At 45.1% G+C, this 24,209-nt stretch overlaps 1 long non-coding RNA gene across 1 annotated transcript in view; it reads right to left on the reverse strand.

Moving 5' to 3' along the window:
- LOC118171240 overlaps nucleotides 1–14,898 on the reverse strand; it is a 48,744-nt gene extending 33,846 nt beyond the window's left edge. The window contains exon 1 of the long non-coding RNA XR_004753118.1: nucleotides 14,804–14,898. This is a non-coding gene — a long non-coding RNA (uncharacterized LOC118171240). The remainder of the gene's footprint in view (nucleotides 1–14,803) is intronic.
- Nucleotides 14,899–24,209: the final 9,311 nt, after the last annotated feature.

A 24,209-nucleotide genomic window follows, 5' to 3' on the forward strand; every position in this document is an offset into this window, starting at 1 on the left:
CAGGTCATCCACCAAAGCAATGGGGCAAGAAAACATCTGAGCACATCGCACGTGTGGCACAGATGGGATTAGAGCTCCAAACACAGCTAGTTACAGTAAATGCACTTCTATCCACACTGGGATCCAAGCCTCATTATAACAATGAGTGCTATAAAACACGGAGAGGCAGTGCCCACACCTGAGTGCTTCTGCTCTAGGTACAGGTCTCCAGAGATGCGCTCTCTGCTATGAAACCAGTTTTGCTGACCAGGCTGGGGTAAGTCACCCATCCTCTACATCAGCAAAACAGGATTGCTGTACTCCAAGATCCTTGGATGAAGATCATCACTCAATACCAAATTCTTTACAGTCCCATTTCACCATCTGATTTCTACAGCAGCCAGTGCTCTATATAGAAATGTCATTTGCTTCATCTCACAAATCCACTGATGAGCTGTTACAGGCCCAGATGTCAAGCTTTACAGCAAGAAAAAGAATTAAGATATTTGTAGCAGTTTTGTATTTTGTTTAATACAAAAATAAAATAGACATTTGTGTTAGAAAAGCAAAAAAACACTGGGCTAGTGGATGGATCTTCTCTACATAAATAAGAACTGTACCAGCAGAAAAATGTTTTAGTTCTCATGAGCAGTAGGAAGGGGACAGACCAGGCACTGGGATGTCTAGAGGAAAAGATGGATGCAGCCACTGCAATGTCAGGAATACAGCACTGCCAGCCCCAGCCACAGAAAAATCATGGGTTAAAGAACTCAAACAATTTGAAATTAATGGAAAACACAAATACCTTGCTCTGACAGGTGTTGTAATCTTACCTGTGTGCTTTCTCTCAGCCACTATGAGCATTAGGGAAGAAAAATTGAGATTTGCATATTTGCACACCTGGCTCAGAGGCAGGGACCCCACAGGAAGCCCAGAAGTGGGGTGATAAAGGGGTGGGAACTGTACATGCTGGGAGATCTTATTTCACTTGCTCTAGGAACTGCTGAGGAAGAAAAGCTGCAGTTATAAATATTCTTGAAAATTCTTTGCTTTGAGGGTTCGTTATTAAAGCAGTCAAGATTTTTATTTTGAGTATAACTTCTGACATTGCTCAGTCTTGGACACATGAAATCACCTATATAAGGGAGGACGTGGAGGGTGGGTGAGGGGTTGTCTCTGGAACAGGTCCTCCCCAGGTACTGTGCCAAGTTCCCAAGCAGCCATTCATTTTCATTTTCCTTACACAGTCCAAGCATATGCATAGGGGTGGGAAACAATCTCACGCTTCTACAACTGAGTGCAGTGATATCAGTGATATAAAAACCTCATTCTCTCTCCTTTTATGCTGCCCATAAAGCTCCAAATGTTGCTCTTATACAGAGTCCCCCTCATGCATATAATTGAGTGATTTCTCACCACCTGCATTATGGCATCACTGGGACAAATATTGCCCACTGCCTATGTTAAAACGCTGTTTGCTGACTTCTCAGCTGCTGCTAAGCATGAATTTTTCAGAACCAGAGCAAGGGTAGACAGCAAACTGTGTAGGACAATTAATATTTCCAGTTGACCTCATTAACTTTCATTATGCATCAAGTAGACAATACAAGATTTGGATGGCCAACACTTGCCACTTTCTTAACAACCCTGAAAGTCTCTTTGCACTCTCCTTTTTCCGAGAACCTATGTACAGCAATAAACCCAACAGGCCTGGAGTTAATTCATTGCCACCACACTCTGCTGAATGCTATAGCTCCCTGACAATGATGCATAGGAAGGCTGTCTTCCTCCTGATCCTGCCAGGTGGGATTTTCTGATGTCTAATAAGGTAGTGAGCTCACTTTGTACCTTTAGCTCTAAGAGGATTTCTCCTCCTTTCAGGAGGAAGATGGCCAAACCAGGTAGAAAGCATCTATACAAATTAGCTAAAATAATGTAAAAACACGTTATCTCATTGTTTATTAAACCATCGCTGTCCAACTTCCAAAGAGTTTAGAAGAAGAAATATAGAAATCAGGAAACTGAGGCATCAAAAAATAGTCATGAGAAAAACTCAACACTCACAGCCTGCCATGGGCAGATCACTTTTTTTTTTCCGAATTGGTGTTCTAGTATACCAATAGCCGCATTGTCTGGTACTTGGTAAAAGCAATGGGATGAAATGATGACAGTGAGATCTGTGACGAGGCTACTTTTTTTTCCTTAAACAATGTTTTTCCTCAAAGTTAAGGTTTAAGAAAGGAGAGTAAACTAGATTTCCTCCTACATCATTAAGACAAAGTTGCACCAAACATTTAAGTTACATCAGTTATATCTACAAGCCTGCTCCAAAGAGCAACACAACACTCACCCTTGGGTCCCCACAGACTCTCCGTGCTTTTTCTACTGAAAAACCGTCTTGATTACGTATTCAGATTACAAATCTGAAATGTTCCAGTTTAATTTCTACCTACAATCAACTTCTGGAACAACAACAACACTTATTTACTCTTCCTAGCTGCATTTTTATACTTCAGACCTTGCAAAGCCACCCTCAGTACATGATAGCTGTGCCTTGGATAATGATCTAGCAGTACTCATATTTTGCTGTCTTCCTGGCTAGTTTAAATGGATGTTTTGATTCCTGGCAAATTCACAAATTAGGTGGCAAGGGGTAAATATGCAGTACTTAACATGCAAAACAAAATCAAGGACACGTTGATCTTAGTCTGGCTTTGCATTGTTCAGTGTAAACAAAGTCCTGTGACTTCCATAAAGGAAAGCTAAAAATGAAATAGTATGACTTTTTGTCCAGAGAATATTTTGTGCCTCCTTGTGCTAGGATTTAACCCATTCCTCTTGCTGTGTAGGCAATTTCTTCCAAGTTCAGTGAGGCTTATGGGGAGCTCTAGCACCCCACCCCAACTGACCTACTCACCCACTCATCTTCTTTCAAGATTAGAGCACGGGTTACAAGAACTGCAAAAGATCTGGTAATCCTGCTTTTATCTTCCGCCTGGTAATGCTGAATTACATCCTATAATCCCTGCCGCAGGGCAACACTTATGTCAAGAGACGGGACACTGAATGGATGCTACAAGTCTGTGACAGACTGCACATCGCCCTGGACAGTACCGGAGAAGTGGCTGCTACAGATCACTCATTCCTTCCCCTCCTGGAAATCGCTGCCCAAGTCCCACAAGGTCAGTAGCTGCTGCTGCAGATGGTGCAAACTGCCTGCGAAAGGCTGGCTGAGCACTCAGATGCACACAGTACCCAGAGTTGACAAGGGCTGGGTAGCCAAACTCTATCCCAGGACACTTATTGGGAATTTTATAACCTGACAGCTTTTGACTTCACAACTTGGGACAGTGACTTCTACAACCTAGTGTACACCCCTGGACTTTTAACACTTGCACTGGTTATTGAGATATGGTAGAGAAACGGCCCTTCCACAGATAAAACCAATTTGCTCCAGCTTCATTTCCAAAATACTGGCAAAGCACAGCTGACACTTTCTGCTGTAACTTCAGCTGTAGCTCTAACCCCACCACATGGGAAGTGCAGCTGCATGGGTCCCGGCTTTGGCAGGAGGTCCTGGGGAAGGCAGCCCCCAGTGCAACCCCAGCAGAGTCACATCAGGAAAGGGCAGCAACGACCCTGTGCCTAGGAGGGGTAGGAGCAGGGGACAGGTAGCAAGATCCTTGAGGTTATTTGGAGGTAAGACTGTTGGGTGACAAATAGGAAAGAAGTATAAATGTGTATTTCTTGTTGTGATGACCTGGTGAGTAGGAGAACAGAAACTATTCCCCTCTACCAGAGACTGCAGTGGGATAAGTGGAACAGGAACACAGTGATAGAAAGGAAGAACAACCAGGCTGCTTTGAGATGAGACTGAAGAGAGCAGGGGTATGGCCACACATGGACATAAGCACGCATGGTGTGAAGAGCAAACACATCCAAAGCTGAAGACCTAGTTCATGCCTGGTGCTTTTTTTGAGAAATAAGGCTTATTTAGCTGAGACCTCCAGCTCCCCAGGGAGAGGTGCTGTACAGATAAACTTCACTCTATATCCACACAATGTGCGGGAGATCACAGCAAGCAGGATTCAGAGCCAGACCTGTTTTTAACCACATTCAATAAATTCACCCTCTTTCCTCTTAGGGTAGTAAAACCTATATGGTTCAGGGAACTACACCACATTACCATTGTCAAAACCTTACAGCATCTAGGAAAAATGGGGGTTACTTTAATATTTCAGTACTAAGAAAGCTTGGTCCCTCTGCCCCCAGCTCCCACCCCATGCCATAGGTGTCAGGGTCAGGCTTGCTCCCATGGCATGAGTGAGGCTGCCAAGAGCCTCACTGGCAGCTGTTCCTCAGGCTCCAGCTGAGCTGCCTCACCTCCTGCATGTAGGACCAGAAACCTATTTGGGATCAACACAGCAGACAAGAGGAACAATAGGAAGATGAGACAGGTTCCACTCACACTGCAGCTTCCCCCCTCCCCCTCCCTCCAACCCCAAACTCTGATTTACTTTAGCTACCAGATTTCAGCCTTAACCACAACCACCAGATGCACCCCAGATGAAACCCAGGCCCTCGTACAGTTTCTCAGCAGAGCTTCCTTCCAGCTCAGACACCACTTCACACTCAGCAAGTCACTGGTCACCTGGTAGACATGCCATAAAATTACGGTTATTACAATTGCACTGGCCATCCAGTCTGGGCAGCTGCAGGTCACGGTCTGCAGTGCATCCCCATGCTGCCTTCCCCCTCCTCAGCACCTTGTGGCTCTATTTATCTTCCTTGCAGGTGTTTTACCCCACCTCACCGCTCAACCTGCAGCAAGGAGGCCTCCCTCCTGGTCAGCAAGCCCCAGTGGCAAAGATCCCTGCAGTGACTGTGCTGCAGCCCATCACCCCCTGCCCTCATAGCCCCCTGCCTGGGAGAAAAGAAGTTCTGCTGTGCTCTTCCAAGCTCAGGACAGTCACCCCAACATGGGGCTTAGGGCAGGGGTTTATTCCCTCACAGCCCCTTACCAGACTCAGCTTACCTCCCAGTGAACAGCAGCCCTTCCTGCTTAAATTCCCAGCTGTTTCAGTGGTGCTATCCAAGAAGCAGCCAAGGCAAGTACAAGTATTGAGATACCCTCTTGGGTCCCTGACATCCCCTGTTGGAGAGGGCAGCCCACTTCCCAAAGACAAGCCTCTGCCTCCCAGCAGGATGGAGGAGCTGGGAGACACCCAGGTTTTCTTTTTCTGCATCGTTACTCTAGTGAGAGGTCCAGCTGATTTCTGGCACCCTGTTCATGGTGGTGAGCAGCACCTACCCTCAGCAAGCTGGGGAAAGCCCAATTTCTACCTGCATTTCTACCCCATTCCTGCATTATCCTTCACCTTCCTCTTTGCAACACACTGTGGTATTGTGCCCCGTCTTGGCATGGGTGCCTTCCTGCGGATGCCACTGCCAACCAGATAACCGGAGGTTATTGCCATGATAGTCTCTGAATATCAGTACCCAGAGGAAGTCCTGGGGTATTCATTAGGTCACAGTAATTTTATTAGGTCATGGTAGTTTGAGTGTACAGAAATGAAACTGGGGTCCCTCATCCTGATGGTCCACACAGAAGTCCCTTGCACCTGTTAGCAAGTCTTACTGCCCACAGATAGCAGCTAGATTTTATTATTATTTTTTTTTTTAACAGCTCAGTAGATCATGTCAGCAGACAACAATGTGCTCACTCCACAAGACACAGAATTTGACAGGCAAAACAACCTGCCAGTTACTTATCATTAGTGCAAATGACTGATTTTTCGGTTCACTGGCAGTTCAGAATAATCTGAAGGTTTTATTTTGAGTCAAACTGAAGACTTTCTTTCCTGAGTTTTCAGTTCACCTTGATATTTAACATTTCAGCCCCAATCTCTAAGAGATTGGAAAGGTTCTTTTTAAAGACAAAAAGAAAAAAAGTCATTCGATCTAGAACTCTATTAGTTTTAGAACTCTCAACTAAAAATATTGAGATTCAATAGCAGATGTTTCTCCCAAGGAAAGTTTTCCTGGTTGAAACCCAGACTTTCCTTGGGCAAAGCTCTTCTATGAAAAATTTGGAGCAGCTTTAGCTTGCCTGCCTCCCCCTGTCATACTGCAAATGCTGTCACCCACATCTGTTTTTCATAGGCACAGCACAAAGCAGCCACAATCAAAAGGGTGATGGGAAGAGAGGGGCATTTCTTCTTCCCCCCTCCCAGCTGTGTCCCCAAGACCTTCTGCACACCAGCAGAATCTTGTTCTGCCTCCTCCCTGACTATTTTGCCTATCTGCCTTATGCCATCCACTGGCTTGGAAAGAAAAACACATTGAGGAGTCAACCAAAAAAAAAAAAGAGCAGTAGGTGTTCAGGCCAACCCTGCAGGTGCTTCTGCAATTGAGCTTTGGCTCAGGGCAGCAAGTGTTAGTGACTTTTAATTTCCTCTGTCCCCAGGCATCCTGGATAATATCACTCAGATAGCACCAATTCAACTCCTGACCTGGCAGACAGTGCTGGGTGTCCCACCACGCTCCACTGAGTACAGTAAGCTTCGCATCAGCCCAATAAGCCACCGGGCTAGTTTGGTGAGTCATTTAATATCACTGAACATGCTTTTCCCTACGACTTCCAAAGGATGGGAGGAATCTACCGCCAAGGGATTAAAGACCCCCAAACAAATTTTAAACACAAATTAATTTTTTTAATTGGACTGGAGTGCTGAAGCATATTCAGATCTTGACCTCAAATCAGATCAGAAAGGAGAAGTAGGAAGTCAGTTGGCTCTGGAGGTTTGTGGGGGGGTCACAGGTGCCTTTAATAACTGATTCCACAAGTTAATAGCTTGGTTAGGGATGGGAATAGACTAAAGATGATACCAAGGAGCTGAAGTTTTAGCCAGGTCACTTTAAAACAGGAGCTAATATTGGAAGGCCACAACTGAAACAGGAGATAGGGAAGATCACTATTTAATCTATTCTTCTTGCAAAACAAGTAATTGTGACAAATTTCTGGAAATTTGTCAAGCCACATCCTATCCTTAGGGAGAACTTTCTTGCATTCATTGCTCCTGCTGGGGAGCAATTTCAAAATCCAGGGATAAGAAACTTTCTCCTAATTAGCAGCCCAAGACTGTGGTTAGAAAATAACCTCCTTCTCTAGCTTTAGTAGCAATTATCTGTTTAGGAGCAACCACACCAAGGGTGCCCAGACCTCTGCGACACCAAAGACCGTGCTATTTGTCCCAGCTTTGAGAGAACAGCCATTGACCAACTGCTTCACTCATTGTTTTATATGCCTATCAATCAGCTGCCAGATACCCTGAACAAAGTGTTGAACCACTACTTGATCTCCAGTCACCCACAGAAACATTTTCTGATGCAGGTTGCCCATGTAACCTGGGAAACCTACCTATGGCAGATTGCTGTGTATGGGTGTTACAGGGTCCCACTACTGTTCACAGCAAGAGAAGGATTTAGTGTTAAGGCAGAGTGGGCATCTCAAGTCTTTGGCCAACTGCTCAAGCAACCACAAGCTACACTGACCCAGCTTGGCAGATGCTCTGCTGCCCTACACTGTCTCCTCCTTATTCTCTGCCTCAGCTGTCTGTGGACACACATTTCCAAAGGTGTCAAATGGAACCGAATGACATCAAGAGTTTGTACGTAGCTTGCTGGAGCTGCTCTGAGAGTTGAAGAGTCCAGGCAGAATTTCAGATCTGTGTCTCAAGTTCAACACTTCACCAAAAGATCAACAAGAAAATCTTTGAGTGTCTGAGAGCCACTGGGTTGTGAAGTGCTTAAAGATTTGGCTGCTACTGGGAATCTTGTTCTGATGTTTATTCAAGTCATGGCCTGAGCACCCACAGCTGATTGCAGACAGCAGGAACCAGGAGCTCTCGGCATTTTTGAACATCTTCGATCTGTTAACTGACATTTTCTGAAGATGAAAAGCTTTTAGGTTGACTGCTCAGGAGAGAAAGCCCCCTGCCATCCCAGGCAGCTCTCACATGGGCATTGGGCCCAGACAGCATCAACAGCCTTTGATCCTGACTTATAGCATTGAGGCAGTGAAAAAAGCTCCCATGACACCATTCACATTTGGGTCCTGTTGATGAAACTACCAGTTGCTAGTTCCAAAACTAGTTTTTTATACCATGCTGGCTTCAGAATTCACACCAACAGGCAGAGTGGCATCTTTCACAGAGCTCCTTAAAACTCTTCCGTACCAGAAGCCTTACACCTCACACCCATCTGGCACCAGGCTGGCCCATGGCAAGGCACAACTTCCTCCTCATTTCGTTCTCCTCCCGACACTCATTCATTTTGTCCACTTGTTGCATCCTGTCTCATTCCTGTTCAGGCGTTTGTCAGGGAAGGGAAGGTTGTTTTTGCTACTTGCCTGTGCTGCACCCAAAGTAACGAGCCCAGAACTTTATGCAATCTCCTACCTGATATTCTGATTTAAGCTAGGACAAGATTCCACCACCACCCCCAATGACCAAGTACAAAACAATTTTAATAAAACAATAATTGGGAAATTTCCTTTAGGGTCTGTCCAAATCCTTTAATTTAAGGAGCAAATTTCTGGGTTGCAAAGGTTTAACTCCTCCCCTCCCCCCCCCCCCCCCCAAGAGCTCTGCACATAGAAGACATCCTTTTGAAACAAAAGAAAAGTTGTCTGAAAGCTGTTGGAAAATGTTTTGTCAACATCCCTATCCTTCCCTTGACCAAAACCCCAAACCATACTCAACACCAAGCAGCAAATAGGTTGGGCCTTACAGAATCAGATATTTCAGGCAAGTTTACTGCTCATTCACAAAACCAAGCCAGTTCTTCAGGCAAAACAAGTAGTACAACCATGACTTCAGGTCATTTGTGACCTTGGCCTTATTTGAAACAAATGAGAGCCAAATGCTTGCAGATTCTAAGTCTTATCCCCAAACATCCAAAACCTCACTTTGTTTGCTTGGTATTATAAAAGTTTGTTGTTTTTTTTTTCCTTTCTAAACAAATCCTTCCTGCCTTGGACAAACTGACATTGTGCACGCCCTTGAGCATTAAGAAGCGAGGCAGAGTGTTCCTTTCTCATTACATGGCTTGGCTTATCAGCCCAACAAAGGTTTGGGTTTCAGGCGTGGCTCCGTGCCAGGTGCGACAGGCCACTTGCCATTCACACAGCACCAAGGCAGGGAGCACAAAGCAGGGCTTACAGACTTTGTTATCACAGGCTCCAGGAAGCCACGCTCCCACCTGCTGATCCTAACAGACAAGCAAACAGCCTCTAACCCCAGAAGATGGATCAGGAGGAATTCAATTATATTTAACAGGTTGACTGAGAGATATCTTGTGATTTGCCCACTGGAAATGGGAACAGATCCTCAGCTGCTATACTTTGATTTCACTGCTCTATGGCCAAAATCCACAGAGGAGATGGAAGAGGAGAGGGACCGACAGAACTGGGGCAAGATGTTTGCTCTAACATATTATCAAGAGCATTAATGCAGAGAATTTATCTTCTAAATGGATTGGAAGTTATTTAAAAGTGAAGAACTAGCAAGGAGTTCATTCCTAGACAGGGTGATGAGCTGACGTGCTAGATAATGCCACAGAAGAGAAGCTTCATCCCAGGTTACCTATAAAGGCATGACCACCTTGAACCAGTAAGATGGCCTGTTAGAGTACACTACTAACAAAACCCAGCAACCCATCTTCCACCTATTGGTTTGAAAACTGCATATTGCATTTGCATCCAAAATACCCTACCTGTGAACTGTTTCCATTTGTTTCCTAGTGAAAATTGGCTCCATATGCTGTCTGGATGTTCTTCAACAAAACCCACAAGATGTTTTACCATGTTTCCTTGGGGCACTTCACTTCAGATCTCATAAGCTTACTGTTAGGACCCTTCAGAACATGCATCTCCAGCAGGATTTGCAGTGAACAATCCCAATCAAACTAGTGCCCCATTGGCATGATCAAGTAGCCAAATCAAACATTTGTCTGTAGTGGATTGAAACGCGGTGCCATTGGCCAAGGGGCCACCTCTTTCCCCCAGAACATCAACTCTCAGAAAGTGGCAAGGGATGGAAGGAAGAAGGGAAGTACTCCTGCTCCACATCTGTATGAACAAGCTTTGAAAGGGCAGTTAGTAAAAACATTCCCCAAAGCATTCAGCACATTCAAGAGCTCAAGTCACTTTTTCATACGTTGGATGCTTAAGTGGCTGTCCTGATCACAGAAACACAGCACCTTGAAGTCTTAGGGGTGTTTATCTCCAAACTAATCCCACAAGTTAGAACAGCATTGCTATTTCCATTGTACTGCTAGAGAACTGAGTCACAGCACTGACGTAACTTGCCTGAGGCAGAAGATGAAGTCTGGGACAGAACAGAACTGAGCAAGAGTCCCTCAAATTCCTGATATGCACTCCAAGCCCAGACCATCCCCACAGCCCATCACATTTGTGAAAACATCTCACAGGGCTTTCAGGAGAGAGTAAGGTTTTTACCTGCTTGAGCACACACAAGTGCCAGCCATACCTATCCGGGTTGTCCTGCTGCAGCAGGACAGCATGCCATTGCATCATAACCCAAAAACATGCTGCAGAGCCCACAGGAAGAGAACCTGGTGCCAGGCACGGGACTGCCTGGCAAACCACAGGGAGCCGAGGAACCTCCAGCACAAGCAGCATCATGCAGCACCTGATCCAAAGCCCAGCAGCAGACACTGTCTCTAGAATGCTTTCAACACGCTTGTTTTAATGATCACTCAACATGAGAGGTATTTGCAAGAGATCTGCTTTTCCATGTAATGAGGTCCAGCAGGTGAGGGATAGCAATTAGATTTTGCACTGCCCTGCACACTGTGAACCAAGCAAACCAGGACCTTAAAGGCATAAATCCTAGCCCTGTGTTTTCCCTTCCAAGATGGAGCTTAGCTGTTAAAGATCCAGCTGCAATGTAACGCTCAACTGAAGGTGCTGAATCCAATGGACAACTGAGGTTAGTAGAAATGCTCACCCAAGACTTGGAGAAGCTCTCCATCTGTTCAAAGATGAGTCAAGAGATGACAGTGCTCCATCTCTGGCTAACTCCAGAGATACCTTGGAGCTGTTTTGTCTGGGTAACAGTGAACACTGGGTGAAAGCCCTGTTGAAACTGATGGAAGTCATTTAGCCCACTTCAGCTCAGTTCTGTAGCAAGAGGGCATTAACCACGAGGCACCAGGGTGGGCTATGGTAGCTGTATTTTACAAAGATAAAAAAACTGCCTGAAGTTTGTGCAGCTGGAAAATGAATGGAGTCATTGCACAAAAACCAGCCACCACTGGCAGCAGCAGAGAGATAAAAGTTGCTAGAATTTGATTGCACTCATTATTAAAACTTATCTTTAACCATCTCTGTCTATTGATTTCTAGCCAACTATTAACTAGCAATGACCTTAGCAGCTTGAAAATAACTGGGGAAGTCAAGTAAACAAAGGGGAACCCAGCTGCATACAAAGAACTAAGATATTTACAGAGACCCTCTTTGCTTCTGCTCATTGCAATAAACTTGAGCTGAGTATTTTTCCATTTAAGCATCTGAGTCAATGATCCAAGAAACTGAGGGTGTGGACAAGCAACTGAGTATAAAGAGGAGCAAAAGGAAGGAATAGGAGCTAATTGCAATTGTTTCTAGAGTCTTGAATTAAAATAATGTGAGGTGAAGTCAGAAGACAAAGGTTTATATTTTGGGAGTTTAGTTCCACTGCCTGTAAGCCTTCTTGTATACTAAGCAGAAGCATTAGTTATATGCAGGTCCATTTGACTTTCAGGATGTACCGTTATACTGTACCTGCTGCCAAAGAAAGGCATCGCATTTTAGTAGTCTGTCTTTTAAAAGTCTGATGAAAGCGAGCATCAGGAGCTCTTCTAGAATGAGAAACCAAGTGTTTAATCTCACACATTTTATCATCAATACCCAAGCCATTCCAGGCATCAGCATTCCTCCATCCATGATTTAAGAATTTACATCCTGTGTGCCTTCACTCCACCAGCACATCTGCCCTGGCATCCCCCACATTTCCCTTCATTCAGTGCCCTGAGATGCCCTCTACAGCTCCCATGACCTGCCCCTTTCCCAGCCCATGCTTCCAGGACTGCTGACATCCTCCAAACTCTTCCCTTTTCCAACATGACCTCCTTCCCATGGCCTGTGGCTACCAGCATGGCAAGAAGCAGCATTTGCTATGGCATGTTTCAGGCTGTGTGCCAGCTGGACAGCCATCCAGCTGGCCAAGCAGTATCTAACTTCTGATAACTCCCAGAATCTTGTACACAGGGCACACTATTGCCTGATTATTGATTTTTGCAAGAAGCTTTTAGAAACAGGGTGGCTTGAGATTTCAGCTTCCTTGTTTACAATGTTTGAAGAAGGTCAACAGGTTTTGTTTTTTTTTTTTTTTTTGAAGGAATACAATAGAAACTACCAGTATTACTGTTTGGGAAATAATTAACGTTCTCACACACCACTTTCTGCACTACCTCATTTTTGGCCTTGCTTGGAACTATGATCAGAGCAGTAGTTCCTCAGAAAATCTCAAAATCCTGGAAAAACCTTGTTAGCACATAAGCCTGTTGGATCTAATAGCCACCCTCTGCTAGAGGAAGGTCCAAAATTGCGCCAATTTGTGGTGACTGTACAGATCAGAGAGGGAAATTCTGGAGAAACACTGGAGCGTTGGGTTTCAGAGGTCAAATGTGGGCCTGTTTCTCCTTGGAGAACAGAGGTGGGGGCATTCACATATCTAAGTTCACACAGGGCATAGTCAGCCGTAATGGAGCAAGAACCACCAAGGTCTCTTTAGTCATAGTCCCACACTACAGAAGAAGCTCTTGCAAAATCCTGGTGCTTCCAGTTTGTGGAGAAATCCTTCAGAAGAGCTGTGTGGGCTCTCATCCTCACCCTAGAGGATCTAGAACTGCCAGTGCAGCGTGAATGAACAAAGTCATTTGAGACCAGAAGAGGAAGCTATCCAAGTTCTGATTTCCAGACATCTGGACTTAAGTAAAATGTTTTTGGCAATTCAACCATCCACACAGATGACTTTTTGGACTGACACTCTGATGACCCTTCAGCCATCCAACCTTCACATTGAACTTTGTAACTGTTGACCCAATTTGGTCATATCTGAAGGACTGGTAGAAATTTTGGCAACAAGAAGCATTCATTGTTTGGTAGAGATAAAGACCCTAGAGATAAAGACCCAGATGAGGTCCCTGTTGTGGAAAGGTCTATGCTACACAACCCTTCGGAAACAGCTTGTGTGTCCTGCCTGGCCAACAAGCACTTGCACAGTTCTGTCCCTCTACAGCATTACGTTATCTTCTGTGCTGTAGAGTCACAGGAAGAGCCGTGTAAAAAGAGCTGGGGTTGTTATGGCAGAAACAGAACTAGGATGAAAAGGCCAAAGGACAAAAATCCACAGGAGACTGCAGTAACTCTGGTGTTCAGGAAACAACAAGGCTCTTTCCCATCCCTTCATCTTCTTCCTGTGAAGGGTGAAATTACCCACCCTAAAGACAGGAAGACACATACACCTCCCTCACCAGAAGAGGCACAGTGTTATAATAGCACGGCTATTTTTTCCCCAGGAAAAAGGATGAAATCAGCTATTTACACTGGACAAATTACAAGCTCTGGAAAGCACATGAGGCACACAAAGAGAGCAGCTGTATCACAAATAAATACATGGTGGGGGTTAAACTTATTGATTAGCTTTGTAAACGCAGTTGCCCAATCAATAGCAATTTCTGGAAATGCCTGGTACTTATTTGGTGCAGCTTGTACAATGAGGATAAATAATAAGAGTACTTAGGGAGCACGTCTCCTGACACCATTGCCAAGCCCCTTACAACACAAAAACAAACTATGGTACAACAACTGCACAAGCCAGGATTAATCCACTACACCTTAAAAAAAAAGAAAAAAACAACAAGCACAAACCCAAACACAGACACACTATCAAAATAAGCACTTGGATCCCAAAGGTATCTACTTGGGTTCCTGCTGGTTTTGCTGTATATGACTTGTACTGTCCTGGATCCAGCGCTAAACTCATTCGTTTGCTCTGCCCTGCTGGGTGAGCCATGGATCCTCCCAGGGTCCTTGCTCTATGGAAGTACATAATACCCTCCTCTCCTCCCTGAACAACCAGATTGCTGTAGGGATGCCTCTAGACACACTAAAAGACTCAAATCTTGAGAGAGAAAGAAAGGCAAAAGCAGCTTGCCAGCCCCAACACCATGCCATCACGAGACCCTGCCCCTCAGAGCCTGGGTTTGAGCACAGTGCTCTCTCCTACCGCCTTGCTCTTTGTCAGGACCCAGCCATGCGAGAGCAGGGTCCCATATTGGGCATCAGGACCCCAAATAAACCACAGCACACACTGCTGGCATCCTCACCAGGGGGGCTGCAGAGAGTTCCCCATCAGCCATGACCCAGGCTTCTGGATATACCTCATCTCTGCAGTAAAAATAGCACCTGATGGAAAGGAGGGAAAATCCACTCCAACTCCCCAGGGGCTACTCTGCTTCCCTTCTTCACAGATAGGAAGTTTGCTCACATTGTAGCATGAGATCATAGCACAGGAAAGACTGAGGAACCAGACACTCATTTAAGCTGCAGCTTTTTTAGTGCAGCTGCCAAAGATAATGATGTTTGCGTGAAACATGTTTACAGATATTGCTCACAGCCCTCCAGTGAGGTGGCCTGCTCAAGAGCCACTGGCCAACTCATCACAACAAAGACTTTCACCCACCCTACTTATTTTACCTGGCTGCGTCACTGCAAACAAGACAGGGCAGGCAGCTCTCCAGTCTATCCCAGAGCACCCAACACAGCTCCTGGTGAGGGGAAAAGCAAAATGGAAAAGTCCCTACAACCTAATTCCTCATATACTTTTTGGCTGCTAGTGTATTTACATGCAAATCGCTGCCAGCTGCATGCTGAGGGGGTCATGATAGCTTCTCTTCTCACTGGGAATAACCTACAGGTGTTTCTCACTCTTGCCAGGGTTCTGCTGACTTTTCCCTTTAGCTCAGCCTTTCTCATGAGGCCTCAGGACCCAGTGGTCTAGGACAAATGCTGAAGCCTTGTCTTTCCTGCAGGAAAAATATTATCTACTCCATCCCTTAGTGAAAGATTGCATGGGACTGCGTTGGTTTGTAAATCGTGGCAGGATGAGAGCAGTTAATGTGGAGTAGGAATGATTCATTTTTCTGCTCCTAAAATGTTGGTATTACTCACCAGAAAACTCCCCACATATTCTGAGGGATTTCAGTGCTTTGTGCCTTTTATTAACAGCTCATCTTGTTTGCTTCCTCGTCACAGCATCCTTCTCATAAGGACTTCCTGCATCCTTTGTCACCACCTCACAACATCATCGCGGTGGCCAAATGGCCTGTGGAGGCTGGAAAAAACATCAAGCAGTTAGGGATCATGATCACTCCGGCACTTCCAGAAGGCCACGTTAGCCTCCGTGACTGCAGCCAGCGTTCACCAGCACCGTTAGGCGCTGAGATTGTGGGTTGCATGGATCTTCCTTGTGACTCAAAGCAATTTTCATTTACAATCTAGAGCTGAACACGCGTTACCAAAGAGTGCATAAATGAAAGCCTTCAGGCTTATTGCACAAATGGGATTTGTACCCTTCCTTGAATTCCGGCAGCTCCATGGAGGGAGTGCACTCATGCTGCTTTTGGGTAGGATCATGAGATAGCTGGTATGGGGAATTAAAGACATGGCCAGGTTATTTCAGCTATCCGTGCCCTAGTGTCCCCAGCTGTAAAACATGTTTCCCTTGCATTGACCTTGAGGCTAAACAGTATAAATTTGTAGGCCTGGAGCTGCGACACACAAAAGGCTACACCAAAACAGAGGAAACTGGGGGCTATTGAGAAAGTAGAGGAAGGGGACACGTTTAACTTAGGAGCATTGTGTGCAACGTCTCCCCTTTTGCTCCGTCCTACCAAAACCTGAATTTGCTCCTTGCGTTGTTTTTTGTTGTTGTTGTTGTAAATAACTGATGTGTGAAATGCTGACTCATAAGTCTGGGGTTACAGGAAAGGAAACTTTGTTTCTTGGTTAAAAAAAAGTTAATTTCACAGCCTCAGTGGCTTCCTCCAGGGCTGGCTGGTGAGACCTTGGCCACACAGCGCGCCCTGCAGACACAGCTGGTCAGCCAGCATTAGGGTTTGTTGGTCTGCAACGGGGAACCCAAATGCCCCACCAAAAGGCTGGTGACCCCTCTGAATGAAGAGGAGCTTGGCTGAGCTCCAGAAGCAGATGCTGGCCTTCCCCAGTTGCTGTTGTGTCAAATAACAGTGACGAGTCCTCCCAGAGCTGAGGACTTGGGCTGCTTGCTGCTGCCTTACCACGAAGCACTTCACTCCTCAAACACCTTACCATATAGGAACAGAGGGCATGTTATCTGCACCTCGCAGGAGAGAAGAGACTCGGATCCTTCCATTTGTCTCAGCACCTGACCCGCACTGGTTTGCACAGCGCTCAGGCACTCACGCTCCTGCAGCGAACCACACGCCGGTGACTCACCCGGCGTCAGACGGAAAGTCTGCAGCGAAGACAACTTCAACTCTTCTGGTGCTCACGGAGGCACTTCTCGCACCCGGGGCACAGTGACACTTCCCCTCACTCCCTTCAAGCAGCATTATTTCGTCGTGTCTGCCAGGCACAATTTGCTGCTGGGATTTGCTACTTTTATCTCTACTCTTTGATGGACACCCCTGCGACACTTTTGACTCATCTTCCTTCTAATATTGTCGTGATAGGATTCAACGCCCCCTCCTTTCTGCCCAGACTTTGTAGAAAAGGGGAATTTGGAAACCTCATTCTTGAGCAACTGATGATAGCAGCTCCATTGTGCCTAAGAAAATCAGTCACAGTCTGTGCCTCCAAAAACCGTAGGAATTTTGTTGCTATAGCTGTGCATTGTGTTGCCTATGGCTGTGCGAGAGGCGCACAACAGAGAACCAGCCCCTGTCCCACAGAGCTTGCAGTCTTAACAGCAACCCATACACCAAATGTTTACTGTATAAATATTTAGCTAAACAAAGCATCCCAGTCACATAAAAGCTCCATAGATCAGAAAGGTCATTGGAGAAACGAGTTCTGCAGGAGGCTGGCTTTATCCATAGTACGGCAACGTGCAGAGCTTCCTTGTCATGTCTAGAGTGAAGTGAAAGCTCGGAGGGAAAGAAGGAAGCTGAGATGTAAACCCTTCCCATTCAAACCCTTCCCTTGCAAACCTTTCCTAAGTAAAATATTCCCCACCAGATAAATAATAATGATGATGATAATAATAATAGTAGAAGCTCCAAAAGTTGAGCAGCTTCTTCCTACGTTGGGCTGATGGAGCTGGGAAGTGCTTGGTGCTCAGTGCCTGTTGTACAGATAGATAGCTCAGGAGTGGGGTAGAAAGGGAGTTATACTGGCTTGAAATTCGTCTGTCATGACAGATCAGTTCCTCAAGTATATGTCAACCGGTACAGATGCTGCTGTGTGTGTATGCATAAGAGAAAAGACATGGCATGACATCACAGGCAGCATCAGAAGAACCCCCTAAACCTTACTCGTTTACTGGGAGAGAGGTTTCCTTGAGTTCTTGATACTAATGGGAGTAAGGAAAGAGTGTTTCTCTTAACTCTTGAGGAATGTTTTCCGATTTAAATAATAATCAACTCTAGAGTGAAGTGGGATGCTCCTGTGCAGAGCCTACACAATAACAAGCTGTATTTTCTTTCTTTCATTTTCTTTTATTTTCTTTCCTTTTTTTTTTTTTTTTTTTTTCCCTTTGCCAAGCAAAGTTCAAAACACTAGAAAGTGCTTATGGTGCTTCCCTTTAGCACTCGTGTTACATACTGCAAAGTACTGGAAGAAGGCAAACAAGGACTCTAACAAACTTGTCAGGTTCACAAACCTACACCTACCACAAGGGCTCTTAGTGGAGAGGAACCAGCATCCACGCCCTGTAAGACCATTCTGTGGCCAGCCTTGAATTCCTGCTGTTCCTCCAAGCCACCAAAGCACCGTCCTCCACGGCTGCAGCAGGAGGTGGCAGGAGGCCACCGCAGGATCCAGTGGCAGGACATGAAATGTGGATGCATGACTGATAAATAAATAAATAAATAAAATAAGAAAAAAAAATACAAAGAAGAGCTTCATTTCCTCTTGGTCAGGCTAGCTTTGTTAACTAAAGTGGTTGGAGAAACTGCCTGGGGCTTGGCAGTGGTGTGGGGGACTGGCCAAGCAAGGGCACAGGTCTCTGGGAAACAACCAAAACCACAGACATTTTTGTGCTTTTCAGCTGTGCCAAGGACAGGTCACGACTCTGCCCTTCAGCCACATAGGACCAGGGGCATTTGGGTATCCCTAGAAGTGCCAGCCTCTGCCTGGCTCTCTGCTACAAGGACCAGTGTCTACAAAACATGCAGACAGGCATCAGCATCTCCCTGTGTATAAACGTCTTCATACAAGTGACTCTGAAGTAATTCATCTCTTGCTGTTAATTTTTACAGCCGGTGAGAACACCTCGTATGGCTGAGCTCTCTGTGTATCTTCAATAAATTTAAGTTTTGGAAATATGGGGGTGATCCAACATTAAGACACCACTGTGATAGGTGTATTTCAGTAAATCTCATGTTATTTTCCCCCTTTTTAGACCAGCATGGCCACAAAGATGTATATTATGTAAGAGAGGAGTCAGATGCCTGACAAAGCTCTTGCTTCAGCAGAGGAGAGCCACTGCTATCTGGACATGTGAGCAGTGCTGCCTCTCAAGTGTGAAATGAGAACAATTCAAAACATGATTTGTGAAATATTTTTTGTTTTGGTGTATTATTATTATTATTATTATTATGTTTTCTTGCTGATAAAAGCTTGTGGTTACAGGGCTTTTATTTGTATTTCCTGTCTTATGAACTGGGTTATTCGTACTGTAAAACAAAACTGAATGCAAGATAATTCAAAGCGAATTGATTGCTGCCATATTCCCAATGGCTGTTACGACATGCCAGCCTCCTTTTCTAATCTCCACCCCATCCTGTGAAGCACAGACAACCAAAACTTGTTTTAGGGAGATCCCAGTCTTTGAGTTTTTCACTGCACTTGGCATTATCTTGGTTTGAAACACAGTCTGATTTTGTTTCAGTTGGTTTTATGCAAGATTTTTGAATATACACTGCTGGTCAGCATCAGACGCAGTGTCTCATGGTAGGTTATAAACTGTTCACAGAGGAGAAAAAAATGATGGTTTAAAAAGTTTAGAGGCTGAGATGCAGATTCTTTGGCACCTCAAAGTTTACCCAACAGCACTTCCAATACATCCCATCAGCGAAACCCTTGAGACTGCTACAGCCGCGTGTGTTTGCACTACTGTAGCACAGAGGATGCCACTGTTGGGGCAGGACCTTTATTGTGAGAGATGTTGTGACACAGGACAAAAAGATTGCTTCCCCCAAAGCTTGCCATAATGCAGTCTGTAGGGCAAGGGGTGCAGGCACGGGGGGTGCTCCAAGGAAACACAGAGTGGCACAGGTCAGTGTGACAGCCAGTTGTCTGAGTGCAACCTGGCCCTAATTTTTCCAAAGAGAGGGCTTGAAGGAGGTCAGCGAGGCATCATGTGGGAAGTTTTGGGGTGCTCACCCCAAGCACACGTGTCTGCATCCCTCATGGGAGAGCTCCTCTTTCTTGGGGAGCATCTGGAGCAGTGGTGCCTATGATGTTTGCAGACATTCCGCCGATAGGAAACGTGCTGAGCTACTGAACTTGTCTCTGCTTATTATAATGGAATTATAATGACTGATTACAGCTCCAGATCAATGCTGGAAATCTCATCTGGGGGCTGTACAGCTCTCAAAACTCTCCCTCTGTTAAGTCAATACCATTTGAGCCCCACTGAGACCTCATGCAGCTGGGGCAAATAGAGCCACGTCCATTTCCTCCGTGGCATGGTCTAGAAAGTTATCTGAAATGTCTGGAGCCGGGTACCTCTGCTGAGGAAAGAAACAGTCCTTTGGAAGGTGTCAAGACGACAAGACAGCATATCACAGTCACGTAACAAGGGGGTGGTGAAACTGCCATTACGTGAAGGCTGAGCAGCTTATGATTAGTGTCCTGCAAAGGTTTTCAATGTTTGAGCATTTTTTCTTCAATGCAAATGTAGGTGATGATAAGCATTTTTACAAATAAAGTGTGGAAAAAAGCTCAATGGGGGCAATTAACACGGCTTCATTTTGATAACTTTGAAGTGTTTTGTGTTCAGCCACGTAAAAAAAAAAAAAATCTCTTTAAGCTTAAATTGTGAAATCAAAAGTCATTTCGAATGAAATGAATTTTTCTTTTTGGAAATGACAAAAGGGCAATTTCCAACCCTTAAAACACAACTCAAATTGAAAAATTTGCCCAGTACAACCCCTTTCAAGGAAAATGTTGCTTTTTTTTCATAAATTAGCATTTAGGGGTGATAATCTGGTTCATCAAAAACCTCTGCGCCTCAATAATCTGCATCCAGGCTTTCCCTGATTGCGTGGTGACTGTGCGTTGCTTAATTGTGTGTGACTAATACAATTTCATGTGCATTTCCGTGCGCTGGGGATTCATTGTTGCCACATACCACCATTGGGAAATCGCTAAGCGTGTGCCTGTGAAACAATGACAGGGAGACGAGAGTGCCTCCTCCGGAGAGAAGACCTAGGAGGAGGCGTATGACTGGGAGCAACAAATTATCCACGCAGAATAGACAGAAAGCAGAGCGGCGGTGTCTTCTCCCAAGCCTCCCCTGTTGAGCAGGACTCACCAAGATGGTTTTTAAGAGGTCCTTCTTAGATGATGCGAGCAATGGGAGTGGAAGAGAAATCACTTTCTCAGGGAGAAATATCCTGGCTCCAAGGAGACGTGGACCATGAGTCCTTAGCAGCATGAGGAAGCAGCTGAAGAGGGACCCTTTTCCCTGGGGGTGGGAAGCCAGAGGAAAGCTTTGAGCAAACCCCAAGCTCAGGGGTAGGGTTGGGACTCTCCAGGAAACACGTGGGAGCCTCAGAAACGGGATCCAAAAAGAGAGCATCCTGAACAATAAACCAATGGTGGCTGAGCCAGAAGGAGAAAGCAGGAGTGACTGTGGTTTTGTGTTGCTGGGAGGAAAGGCTTCTCCATCCATGTATTTGCATAGACAAAAGACATCACATTTGATCCAGGAAGGTGATGCACGTGAGTGCCTTAACCAGGAGGCTGAAGTGATTCACCACTGCACTAGGAGAGCCAGGGAGTCAAGCCTAGACAGCCTGTAGCTTGGCAGCGAGGATGTGCTCCCGCGTGGTGGTACATCTCATCAGCACGTCAGGCGAGGGAGAGGGAATGTGCAAACCTCAGCCCTAAAGGTGGAGCAGCTTGCTGGGTGTCTGTTATGTGGTCATAACACATCTTCCAGAAAGCGTTCCCCTGGGAAGCCAGGCTTTGCTCCACCTAGTTTCAGGATGTTGGAGGTGTAGGCTGTGCTGTTCAATGCTACCAAGAGTTGGAAGCTGTTTGGGGAAGGGGCAGAAACATAAATATGGGTGCTGCAAGAATTGGAAGCTGACAAAAAACTTTGAGCTGAAACATAGACTAAGGTTAAATGGCAGCTGAGTAGGCTGCTTCAGGTTTCAGCTGTGGATTTGTTCCCTCATTTTCAGTCCTGTCTGCCTGCACCCAGCTCCCTGCAAGGGAGAGGTAAATGTGGGGATAAACACAGTTAAGAACACGAGGCATTCAGATGCTGCAGATAGGGGAACCCTATAAATACCTGCGAACAGGGGATGCAAACAGCCGTCTCCCAAGGGAAGCATCTGCTTTTTGCCATGTTTATAAAAATAAAAATAAATGCAAACAGCAAAAGTCCTGCAGGCTCTACCACACACAAACACGGGAGGGAGGGGCAGGAAAACCCTTCGATGGAGACTTTTGTGAGAGCAACAGGCCTTCCCTGCCTGTCTGCAGTCCCAGAGTATGCCGGCAGCTTTGCCTGCCCTTCCACCCTGCTGAGCCGTGCTGGCCCCTGCTGCTACAGGGGGCTTCAGGGGACCGCAAGTAATGCACACAGCAATGGAGATGGCATTATTGTCACAATTCCTGCCAAGGCATGAATAAATGAGATAAATAATAATACCTGTTCTGCAGGCAAGATGACAGGAAAAGGCCTTTTCAATCAAACTGGAGGGACCCATCCCTTTTCCTCTTCCAGTAGGAACAAAGCTTCCCAGCGACACGAAACCACTGTCACTCCTCTGCTTCGTTGCCTATTTGCTTTTCCCTGCCTGTAACCATTCAATATTTCTTCCTCTCTTTCTTCTCCTTCCCCATGTGTTTGGTTTATTTACTCCCTCTCCACACATCCCCAAGTCCCTGCAGCTACTCTGATTGCTCATCATCCTCCCAGCCCCAAAAACATTTGCTAACCGCCTAGCTAGCTTCTTACATTTCAAATGGTAAGCTTCTCTACGGCAAGAGCACCCCTTTCAGAGGTGTCCACGCAATACCCCAAACCCTCACACCATTCTTATTGTCCCAGGCATCACACAAAGGACTTTGGTATCCGCCACAATGGGCCAGCTAATGAACTTGTTGCTACAGCTGGGCTGGTCTCCTGAGATGTCTGGATGTGGAGGGAGTTCTCTTCAAGGGAGAGAGGATACACAATTTTGGATTGAATGCAGTGCTCCAAAAAGGAAGGTGACTCATTGAGCCTAATCATTAGGGTGTGTGATGATATTATCTAATGAGGAAACGCTTGATGATGCTTTTAGAGACTGCAAAGAGCAGCGAACTGGCTGTAGAGGAAATCAAAATGTGAACGCTTTCGACATAAACAGTGTTCAAGAAATGGGATCTGAAATGTCTTTGGGGAGAAGAGCAGAGCAATTTCAACACCCTCATACTTGCATCAGGGTGTGTTGCTGCTTGTGTTTAATCTTGTTCACATAAGTCTCTCCTTAAATAACCAGCTCTCTAGAATTCAGGACAAAGGAGCTTTGCCCGAGGAACAGATGTCATCTCATTTGTTTTCTGAAGTTTGGTTTTGTAGTTGTTGTTGTTGTTGTTGTTGTAAGTTGAACAGCGGATGAGGTTTTAATTAAAGGAAACTGTCAGGTAGGTTTAGGTCCCAAATATAGGTTTAGTTAAGTAAGGGGTTTTACAGAACATCTAAGATAAAGACAAACATTAAAATCCTTTGTTGTTGGATTTTTTTTTTATTCTTTCTTTCTTTCTCTTTCTTTCTTTCTTTCTTTCTCTTTCTTTCTTTCTTTCTTTCTTTCTCTTTCTTTCTTTCTTTCTTTCTTTCTTTCTTTCTTTCTTTCTTTCTTTCTTTTCTCTTTTCTCTTTTTCTCTTCTTTTTCTTTCTCTTCTTTCTCCTTCTTTCTAGAAATCTGCTTGAAATTATTTGCTTGGCTTCCTGTAAAGGATATGAAGCTTCTTGCTACCTCGTAAGAACCAGAGAGTGAAACTGAGTGGTAGTCCCCATTCTCTTTTTTTCTAACTTGAATAAGCTACCTGCCTGACTCACATCTCTCCCTCTCCACTGCTGGTCCAAGGCACCTGTGACACAGCTAGGCACCCTTCAGTAAGTGGCCGCAGTAGCGAGCATCATTACGCCCCAGGAAAGTCGGTAGCAGGAGAATGCTCTGAGCATCCCAGGAATATACACCAGAGAAAAGCCTGCTTTACTGTCTTCATCTTTTATTTTGTTTCATAGGAATTTGGCCTTGATTATCTTATTTGTCTTTAAGTCCCCTAAATCTGATCAACTAATGCACTCATCAAGAAATAAATATTGCAGAGGGAATAAAAACTATCACAAATTAAAACTAGCTTCTTCCCGTACAACAGCAAGATAATTCTGCCTTTCTAAAACCTAAGCTTTCTCTGCACACAAATTTTCAGTCTAATTTAAAATGCATTACAGGTAGAATGGTTAAAGCTTTTTCCCCACATGTTCAAATTAAGCTAAACTAGCAGCACTTTGACTAAATGATGTTAAACTGGTGTAAGTAGACTTGGATACTTTTCACTAGTCTGGACTTCAACTATTGCAGCTCTGAATGTAATGAAACTTCAGTTCTTGATGTTCTTTATCTCCATTTTAAGTAAGAGAAAATGAAACAAGAATAGAGTCATGATCAAATGAAGG

Source organism: Oxyura jamaicensis, chromosome 9 (genome assembly GCF_011077185.1).
Source record: "Oxyura jamaicensis isolate SHBP4307 breed ruddy duck chromosome 9, BPBGC_Ojam_1.0, whole genome shotgun sequence".
In the NCBI taxonomy this organism is placed as follows: Eukaryota; Metazoa; Chordata; class Aves; order Anseriformes; family Anatidae; genus Oxyura; species Oxyura jamaicensis.